Consider the following 9,880-nt stretch of genomic DNA (forward strand, 5'->3'; position numbering starts at 1 on the left):
CAAAATGTGCTTCCAGCATCACTGTCCTCAGAATTATCGGATGGAGATGGAACAGCACCCATCTCATACTTTAGTCCCGGAGCAGTCTCATACAAGTAACATCTACTGACAAGTGTCAAGACAACTATCACCATCGTCGCGATAGGTACTCGCTCATGATCCAGATGTGCCAAAGAAGTGAAATGCGTAATAGAAATGTCGTAGTAGACGCAGATGTGTCAGATACTGCAAAAATAGACTACACTCTAGAAGTTTTAGACAGTAACATAGAAACTACAACGAGCAACCTACTTCCCAAAAGTATGGTAGTCGTAAGGGCTTGGACAGTTAAGTGAATGTAGCTGTAACTCATGCACGAAGTAACACGTTTCCTAGCAACAGGAAATACGCTAGCAAACATAACACTTATCATTTAACAAACATGGGACGTATGTTGTCTTTGTAGACGGAGGAAGTGACACTGTGGGAAAGTGGCATCCAACAGCCTTACGAAGAATGTTTTTTAAAAAAAGTAACAACTTGCCATATGAAATTATTAATATTTTAGCTGTTTACAGAAACAGATATGAAACTCAAAATAAATCTGGGACATCAGCAAACAGATTAAGATTGCGGGACGTCACTCGACAGTAAAGTAAGGAAGCTTACATCCCCAATTTTCTAACAAAGAGGCGGGGAACAATTCGTGATGTTGACACAGCATTATCTAAAAGAAATATACTTGCAGAAATGAAGGCTGAATGTTTAGTAATTGACCTCGGAAGTGTCACAAAGAAAGTAATTAGAAGTGGAAAGGTGAAAGTCCATCCAATACCTAACATTTAAATTTCAGCAACTTATGTACGTCTTGCGTTATGCGCTGCCCCATTGTTCTGTACGTCCAGTCATCCTGCACTGCCATAACTGTCTTAGATAATTCTGTTTCAGTATGATGTTGTTGTGGTCTTCAGTTCTGAGACTGGTTTGACGCAGCTCTCCATGCTACTCGATCCTGTGCAAGCTGCTTCATCTCCCAGTACGTACTGCAACCTACATCCTTCTGAATCTGCATAGTGTATTCATCTCTTGGTCTCCCTTTACGAATTTTACCCTCCAAGCTGCCCTCCAATGCTAAATTTGTGATCCCTTGACGCCTCAGAACATGTCCTACCAACCAGTCCCTTCTTCTTGTCAAGTTGTGTCAAAAACTCCTCTTCTCCCCAATTCTATTCAATACCTCTTCATTAGTTACGTGATCTACCCATCTAATCTTCAGCATTCTTCTCTAGCACCACATTTCGAAAGCTTCTATTCTCTTCGTGTCTAAGCTATTTATCGTCCATGTTTCACTTCCACATGGCTGCACTCCATACAAATACTTTCAGAAACGACTTCCTGACATTTAAATCCTTCGGCTTCCTGACGCTTAAATGTATACTCGATGTTAACAAATTTCTCTTCTTCAGAAACGCTTTCCTTGCCATTGCCAGTCTACATAATATATCCTCTCTACTTCGACCATCATCTGTTATTTTGCTCCCCAAATAGCAAAACTTCTTTACTACTTTAAGTGTCTCATTTCCTAATCTAATTCCCTCAGCATCACCCGAGTCAATTCGACTACATTCCATTATCCTCGTTTTGCTTTTGTTGATGTTCGTCTTATATCCTCGTTTCAAGATACTGTCCATTCCGTTCAACTACCCTTCCAAGTCCTTCGCTGTCTCTGACAGAATTACAATGTCATCGGTGAACCTCAAAGTTTTTATTTCTTCTCCATGGATTTTAATACCTACTCCGAATTTTGTTTCCTTTACTGCTTGTTCAATATACAGATTGAATAACATCAGGCAGAGGCTACAACCCTGGCTCACTCCCTTCCCAACCACTGCTTCCCTTTCATGTCCTTCGACTCTTATAACTGCCATCTGGTTTCTGTACAAATTGTAAATAGCTTTTCGCTCCCTGTATTTTACCCCTGCCACCTTTAGAATTTGAAAGAGATTATTCCAGTCAACATTGTCAAAAGCTTTCTCTAAGTCTACAAATGTTAAGAAACGTAGATTTGCCTTTCCTTAATCTTTCTTCTAAGATAAGTCGTAAGGTCAGTATTGCCTCACGTGTTCCTACATTTCTACGGAATCCAAACTGATCTTCCCCGAGGTCGGCCTCTACGAGTTTTTCCATTCGTCTGTAAAGAATTCGCGTTAGTATTTTGCAGCTGTGACTTAGTAAACTGATAGTTCGGTAATTTTCACATCTGTCAATACCTGCTGTCTTTGGGATTGGAATTATTATATTCTTCTTGAAGTCTGAGGGTATTTCGCCTGTCTCATACGTCTTGCTCACCAGATGGTAGAGTTTTGTCAGGACTGGCTCTCCCAAGGTCGTCAGTAGTTCTAATGGAATGATGTCCCGGGGCCTTGTTTCGACTCAGGTCTTTCAGTGCTCTGTTAAACTTTTCACGCAGTATCATATCTCCCATTTCATCTTCATCTAAATCCTCTTCCATTTCCATAATATTGTCCTCAAGTACATCGCCCTTGTATAGACCCTATATACTCCTTCCACCTTCCTGCTTTCCCTTCTTTGCTTAGAACTGGGTTTCCATCTGAGCTCTTGATATTCACACACGTGGCTCTCTTTTCTCCAAAGGTCTCTTTAATTTTCTTGTAGGCGGTATCTATCTTACCACCAGTTTGATAAGCCTCTATATCCTTACATTTGTCCTCTAGCCATGCCTGCTTAACCATTTTGCACTTTCTGTCAATCTCATTTTTTGGACGTTTGTATTCCTTTTTGCCTGCTTCATTTACTGCATTTTTATATTTTCTCCTTTCATCAATTAAATTGAACATTTCTTCCGTTACCCAAGGATTTCTACTAGCCCTCGTCTTTTTACCTACTTGATCCTCTGCTGCCTTCACTATTTCATCCCTCAGAGCTACCCATTCTTCTTCTACTGTGTTTCTTTCCCCCCTTCCTGTCAATTGTTCCCTTATGCTCTCCCTGAAACACTGTACAATCTCTGGTTTAGTCAGTTTATCCAGGTCTCATCTCCTTAAACTCCCACCTTTTTGCAGTTTCTTCAGTTATAATCTACAGTTCATAACCAATAGATTGTGATCAGAGTCCACATCTGCCCCTGGAAATGTCTTACAATTTAAAAACTGATTCCTAAATCTATTTCAGTGTATAATAACGTATTAATCGTCGTTACGCTAAAATCTCGCATAGCGGGAATCTCAGGTGCATTCCTTGAAACGGAAAAACAAGCAGCCACTGATTGCAGTTGCTCAGTTTGTACGCAGCACGTGGCTCCTAATTCCAGGGGAGCCTGCAGCAATTCTTGCGCCTCTGATGCCCCCATCACTGCGACCACTACATGCCCAAGCTGTTGCCGATGTTCCTACGACACAACTGCTCTCTACTTGTCACTGACCTAAAGTATGCGAGAAACCAAAGGATATGAACTTGGTAGAAAAACGGCTACAGCAGGGACCTAAGCAAATAGTTATATCGGTTCCAGCTCCCATATCTTAGAAAATTAAAAGATGCATTTTCAGTTCGTACAGTCCCGATTATTCTGATGTGTTATGTGAATGAATGATCCAAAGAGTTCTATAAAAACAATCCAGATCCTCTACTCCACTAATAACATCTCACCGTGATCGACATGCTGCTATTAACAACATTTGTGCTCCAGTAACGCAGATCTTTCTTCCCCTAAATTACCAAACAGATGTGGACACGGCATAGGCTCTTATACGAAAGGCTATTGAACACTTCTACAAACCTGGCAATGGCCTTTCAAATCCCCCAGTGGAATGCACGATCAGCGTTCTCGAAGAAAGAAAGTCTTCATAGGGAGGGGGCTTAGCAGCAACCACATATCATTAACCTGTATTTATGAAGCTTGGTTTAAGCCATCTAATCGAATAGAACTCCAAGGATATTCAACAATTAGAAACGGTGACCTTTGCTTTCGTGGGTAAGTGCTCTACCGACTTCCTTTCTTTCTTTTTTTAAGGAAAAGTCCTCGCTGGCATTTGATTGCAGATTATAGAACAAAGTCGTCCAAATGCCTTTGAGCACTAAGGGACTTAACTTCTGGCGTCATCAGTCCCCTAGAACATAGAACTACTTAAACCTAACTAACCTAAGGACATCACACACATCCATGCCCGAATCAGGATTCGATCCTGCGACCGTAGCAGTCGCGCGGTTCCAGACTGTAGCACCTAGAACCGCTCGGCTGCAGATTATAGGCTGCACAGGCAGATTCCAAACGAAAAAAGAATGTTACGAACAAAAATAAGAGCAAATGAAAAAGTCAGTACGACGTTTAAAATAACGCGTCAAAGAATCGTAAAAAGTTACATTTAGAGCAACTAATTGAACAAAAATAATAATCAAACGCTTTTGATGAGATTTAGAAATCGCAAAAAAATTTCTACACGTGATGAATTTTTTTTTCATACCAAATTTTTTTTGTTATTTGTTTGGATCACATAGGATGCCCTCCAGGCGAAAAATAATGATGTGTAATTAGCATCAATAACAAACAAAACAAAAAGGGAATTAAAGACTCTGAACCGCAAGGCAGTCAGACATGTTACAGGCACGTTTTCTCGAAGAATATTCCATTTTGCAGGTACATTGGGCCGAGTCCTAGTACTACACAATCACACTGAAATCATCTTCTCATACCTGGGACACCTCAGCTGCACCACCCAGAAAGTTGGCATAGTATTACGGTATCGCGGATGGTGCACGAGAAAAGTAAAGCGATCTTGCACGAACGTCCAAACATCAAGAACACTCTTGTCGTCTTCATGGAACAAATAAGAGATCGAGAGGCCTTTTATCCAGATCACAGCGTTGGTCTTCGTATTTGGGAAATAAGTCTCATCTGGGAACAGAAGTGATTTCGGTGTAATGGCTTGGGGAGCCGAAGAATGATAATTGCTCCATTAATGGTCAAGCTCCATCTTGAAGTGATAAATTTGATCATGTTGCCATTGTAGATTTCTAATAAAAGGTCAAACCTACGTAGAAGAAAAGCAAGCATCTTCTGACTCAGCTGCCACACCTCTGCAGAAGATCTACACGTCAATCGATGTTCGTCCGTATCAAGCGTGTGGCAATGAGGGCACAGCGGTGAATCTGTCATTTTTATGTCATGTAGACGAAGTTGTGTCCTGTATTTTCCATTAACGACCAGATACCAAGGCGCAAGAGCGCTCGTGTCGAGGAGGACGTGGTGCACAGAACGCCAAACCAAGGGCCATGCGATCATATCGGTTTTCCACAACATGCCGAGTGTGATTTCTCATCATTAGGTGGTAAACAACATGTGCCGTAGGCTTCCCGGCACTAAGCAAATCGGCATGGGCGTAGCTGTATTCGATAAAAAAGGTCCTGACATGTGAGAGAATGGAAGAAATATGGGCTACTGCAACGGTTGCCACATGAGAGGAAGGGGGCCAGTTCGTCAGTCAGGTTTTCCGATTATCCGGTTCGGCGGCGGTTACACGATTTAACCATCGTACTTACATAAAGGGCAGTTGCTCTCTCTTGGACGTTGACAAGGCCGAGGCCGCCATCTTGATGAGGAAGTGTCAGCGTGTCGTAGCGACACTTTGAAGATAAGATCCGCGCTTACGGAGTAGCTGAACGTGGCCTGCAGTCTGTGTGCCATTGCCTTTGACATCGGTAAAATCTGTGCTAAATGGAGTAGTCCGAGACTACATGAGTGTTAACAAAATCCACCTGTTGCAACTTGTCCAATGCTCTCAGGGGGTTGCACGAACGTTCGTACGGATAGCTTAAAGCAGGAGTTTGTAGTTAAAAGAGATCGTGCGCTGTATATCAAGCGTGAATGTGATCCCCAAGATTTGAGCTTGTCAAGTAAGGGCAATGGAGCCACACTCCCTGCTCGCTGGCGTCTACCGACAAACGTAGTACTAGATTTCGTCACTTTCACACAGCTAACCGCAACAGTCCCGTAGTGGTTGATCCATGCCAGTGCCACTCGCACTTCATTCTCCGATAGAATGAAGAACATCATGTTATCCGCATAGGAGCGGCAGATGAAAGCATGCCCTCTGTTATCCCTGTCAACCGGCTCCTCAAATCGTGTGAAAGTGGCTCAACCACGATGACGAGAAGGAGCATCGACAGCGGACATCCTTGACGAACCGACCGCATGATATTAATAGGGCCCGCTACACGGCCATTGACCAGTACTCGCGACGTGGCACCTCGGAGGATCCGCAAGACGCTGTATATAAATATGTGGGGGAGGGCCATCCGTCGGAGTACGTTTTCTAGAAAGTCATGACTCACTCTATCAAAGGCGTGGTCGAAGCCCACGGCGACTGCGGCAGGTCGTGGCCGGGGCTATGACGTCACGATAATCTCTGAACTCCAACTGAATGTTACTGTCACCACCAAAGCAGGGATATGACTTGAGGGATGACGCGCAGCAGGCGGGAGGCAAGAATCCGAGAGTAAAAATCTTCAAGTCACAATTTAACATGGTCAACGGCCGATAGTGTCCAACTCCCCTACCTCCCGACGGCTTGGGGACCGGGACAAGCAAACCTTCTACGAATTCGGGTGGGAGGGGAAGGTCAGTGTTCATCAGTTCTTTATTCATCGCAGTCCAGCGTGAACCAATGGTGTCGTGGAATGTGCGGTAAAACTCCAGCGGAAACCCGTCGGGACCAGGGGCTTTGTTGGCCTCATCCTTATGAAGAGCGTCGGTGACGTCATCATCAGTAACTGTCACTGTGAGGCTCGCCGCAGGAGCCCCGTCAAGGGTACTTTTCAAGGAACGGAGGACATCAGTCATTACCGCCATTTTCCGGTCCTCTGCTGCATAGAACCGTTTGTAGTGATCCACAAAGGCGTTTACGATATCATTCTGGGACGTCAATCGTCGTCCATCTGGCATGTCGGAGGCTTTTACCAGCTTTCTCCGACACCGTTGCTCCTCGCAGATAATATGTTGCATGGACGGGGGTTCTCCTAGTACACAATCTTTCGTGTGCTACTGTGCCTTCAAGGCGGTGAGATATAAGAGAAATTATCTTCGCCTTAATCCACTGAATTTTAACCTGTCGTTGAGCAGACAGGCCATGGCTTCGCGGAGAACTGCGAAATAGTATTCCATGTTATGTCGTTGCCACAGCATTTTGTCGCGATCGTAATTCATCATCCAAAGACGTGAAGCAGGCTTGGTGCAGTCGAGCCACCACTGGAGAGTTGAAGGATACGCTGAAAGGCGTCTTACACAGTTTTTCCACGTCGTTTCTATGACCTGCCTGCTTTTCGGATCTTTGAGATGGGCGACATTCAGTTTCCACAGGCCTCGACCGCGCCACACCTTCTGCCTCTGGAGTGAAACAGTGCAAATGTAAGATATGGTCGGAGAAGGCGGTAGGCCATAAATCAGCCTAAAGCGTGGCTGTTACGATTCCTTGGGAAACGTAGACACAGTCAAGACGACTCGCTGAATGGCTGGTGACGTACGTGTATCCAGGTCGATCACTATGCACGCGGCCCCAACTATTGGTGAGGGCAGCTTGAGTTCCTGGCATATGGTGAAATGGGGATGTTTGTCCTTCTGGGATAACACACAATTGAAGTCGCCGCCAAGAATAATATACTCGTAGCGGCCCAGAAACAAAGGAGCGACCTGTTCTGAATAAAATCGCGACCGTCGCTTGGCCCTGTCCGAAGCAGCGTAAACATTGATGATTCGGACACCGTGGAAAGTCACAGCAAGACCCCTAGCCGATGTTTGGTAAATCGCGTCGTCTACCTCAGTGCCTTTGTAAGGTGTTAGGCAAATCCAACACCTTCCATGAAAACCATGACATGATAGAAAATCCAGCAGTATGTCACATAGCTCCAAACAAATCCTGACATTAAATTAACCAAAGTAATACGATCAACGAGTGAGCAAATGGAATACCACAAACTAACACAAGAACGCCTAAATGCATGTCATACCTTCCCACCGTGAAACAGACGCAATTTCGAGGGGAGAAAAGAGAGCAGAAGCCGAGAGCAGAATCGTGTAGGTTAGGAGGCCCTACGATAAGAGACGGACACCCACGTCGCCAGCTGACCGCCAAAACCACCCCCCCCCCCCCAGCTGCCCTCCAGAAGAACAGTATAGATCTTATGATAACACTAAAAGGGCCACACCTGCTGCAAGTTTTAGCTTGAGACTTTTTCGCGTCTCTGTTACGTTGCAAACGTTAAAAACATTGCCCCACCACGAAAAGTATAATGTTTCTCATTGGATAGACAGAATTTTGTAGGCGGAGCTTAAGATTAACATTGAGACCCTGATTGGTCAGTTGAAAACACAGCCAGATAGCCTTTTTTTTTAAACCAACTTCGGTAAATTGTAGTAAGGAGAAGTTAGAAGAAAGTGCTTCCGAGACGGCGAGGTGTGGAGCTATGCCGCCCGCCGCCCCCTGATGCTGCCTAAACACCGACAAGGTAATGAACGCACGCGATACCGCATTTTGAGCGCATAAGGCTTCACTCAGAACTACAGAAGTCTCATCTGTTACACCCCCGTTTTGCGTAATACTAGTGTCGATCGTCAATTAAAGCTCATGGTATTCACATTTGCTACATGAAGTAAAAATCTGAAAGGCGATGATTTTTCTGTTACATAATTATTGAGAAATCACATCAGCCACTGTAATTTACGACAAGTTAAATAAGTAATTAAAGATAATTGAGGGTCACTGTAGACCATTTTGATAGTTTTCTCTTTTTATGAAACTTAACTTAAACCTAGATTATAGATGTGGTATGGCATAGGTCATCCTTCGATCCATTAGAACTTGGAAATCCGTTCAGGGAATATTCGTTCACATTTTTGTTGAACGCAGTTGGTTTTTATCATCCTGTATTAAAATATTTCCTTTTATCAATAGTGCAATTTATAAACAATGTTTTGTGAGCAGAATAAAATTTGCAATGGTAAACTTAACTGTTTTTTCGACGTTATTTTACCAGCTAACTAAAAATAGGAAAGCCTTGAACCCCTTCCACTAAATTTAGTTAGTATTAAGATTCTTTTACAGGGAGTGCAGTAAGGTTGACGCTGAAATCATTAAGTATCTGATTATATCATCGCTAGTCTCGCTGAACTCTTCTGAACTCTACATGTCATGTGTGGTCTGGCGTCTCCTTACCAGAAACAGGTCCCAGGTTCAAACTAGTCAATTCCCTAAAAACACGCTCAGAGCGTCGTTGCGCGAAAGTAGTAGGGAGACACGACATAGAACAAACAGACTGTAACAACAACAACGCTGTACTATTGCACATATAAGTAAATTTTTTTTCCATCTGATTTTTCGATAAATTAGTGTAATGGATGTTCTGATTTCAATTCTTTTTTGTTTCATGCCATTATGTTAAGGAAACTGTAAACAAATTTCAATGTGAATATTAATGTTTATGTCAAATGTCAAGCAATATTGTAACAGAATTGAAATGTAAGAAACGTTGAAACTGTTGTAAGATGTTTATAATTGTAACTGTGCGTCTGGTCCATACGTAGGCAATGTGTTAGGATATGTTGAATGCAAAACCTCGGGTGAATACCCTGTCTGTAAGGGAGCGGTAAAAGGTGGATGGCAGGCGAGCGCGGGAAAATGCACGCGGGCACTGCACGGCACAACGGGCTCAGCAGTAGTAGTTGGAGTTTGGCATTGGTCTGAGCAACACGTTCTGGATCGAGGAGGCTCTCCTGGAAGACGCAGTTTCATTGAGCCTCGGGTATGCCGTTCCAACACCCATACAGCATGGCAAAATTCCATAGGCACCAAACGGAAAAGTATTGCGACGCTATGAAGAAATAAAGTGCCGA

Source organism: Schistocerca piceifrons, chromosome 5 (genome assembly GCF_021461385.2).
Source record: "Schistocerca piceifrons isolate TAMUIC-IGC-003096 chromosome 5, iqSchPice1.1, whole genome shotgun sequence".
In the NCBI taxonomy this organism is placed as follows: domain Eukaryota; kingdom Metazoa; phylum Arthropoda; class Insecta; order Orthoptera; family Acrididae; genus Schistocerca; species Schistocerca piceifrons.